Source organism: Coenobita brevimanus, chromosome 55 (genome assembly GCF_032717465.1).
Source record: "Coenobita brevimanus isolate Jiangsu-jjx chromosome 55, ASM3271746v2, whole genome shotgun sequence".
NCBI classification, from domain to species: domain Eukaryota; kingdom Metazoa; phylum Arthropoda; class Malacostraca; order Decapoda; family Coenobitidae; genus Coenobita; species Coenobita brevimanus.
In genome coordinates, this window is record NC_137008.1 from 28,773,061 (window position 1) to 28,774,015 (window position 955).

Consider the following 955-nt stretch of genomic DNA (forward strand, 5'->3'; position numbering starts at 1 on the left):
TGTCTAAATGTTGCTGCTACGTTTTCTAAGTGATGTCATGTAATTACGTTGTTCTAACGTTTATATTACATTGATTTCTATATGAATATCAAGGTGTGCCATACGTATCCCAGCAAACAAGGAAAGGCGGCCAGCTGCAGGCAGTAGAGATGGAGGATCGAGTTGTCTAATAGCAGGGGTGCAACCATCTCACGAGTCTGCAATTATCCGCTGGGAACTCTGTCCCACACCCTCCGGATAACGGCAGGAAAAAAACAAAAATAACGATAAAACGGCCATGCCACGTTGAGTACACCGCTTCCCGTAAGATCAGCGAAGTTAAGCAACGTTGGGTCTGGTTAGTACTTGGATGGGTGACCGCCTGGGAACACCAGATGCTGTTGGCATCCCCACGTGTCAAGTGGGGTTGGTGGAGGATTAGTGCCCCTCCCTGTAAAACAATTAACTCTAAGCCATTGGCCACCCCGTCTGGGATACATGGAGTCTGGCAATGGATGAATGGATGGAACTCTGTCGATGGCGCTCTGTGGCGACGTAAGTCTAAATTTGCTTGGAGTTTTCGTCTCTGAGAATTTTCTTGAATTAGTGAATTACGAGCCTAAATATACCATAATAGGCGAAATACTGGATAGTATATTCCGCTATCGACGGTGTAGTGGCAGGGTTCATTTCTGTATCATGGTATTAACGCCGAATACTTTGGTAACAAAATGAGTACACGAAGGTGCCATTTGTTCTGTCATGATTGATAATTTTATGCTGCTCTTGTTGTTGCATGAACTCGAAATGTTATATCTGTTTGATGTTTTAATGACTATTTTCTTGCATCGTGACTGTATAGCAGTGTATAATTATAATAAAATCACGTACTCAGTGCCAAGCGAGATATGGCAACCATTTGTTCACAAAATACAAATTAAAACGTCCTCAACAGCACAGCTTTGGAAGGGAACAT

The 955-nt window shown here is 43.0% G+C and overlaps 1 non-coding gene across 1 annotated transcript; it reads left to right on the forward strand.

Moving 5' to 3' along the window:
- Positions 1-267: 267 nt before the first annotated feature.
- LOC145401429 (5S ribosomal RNA) lies at positions 268-386 on the forward strand. Its single transcript, XR_013897581.1, has one exon. It is a non-coding gene; the product is annotated as a 5S ribosomal RNA (ribosomal RNA).
- Positions 387-955: the final 569 nt, after the last annotated feature.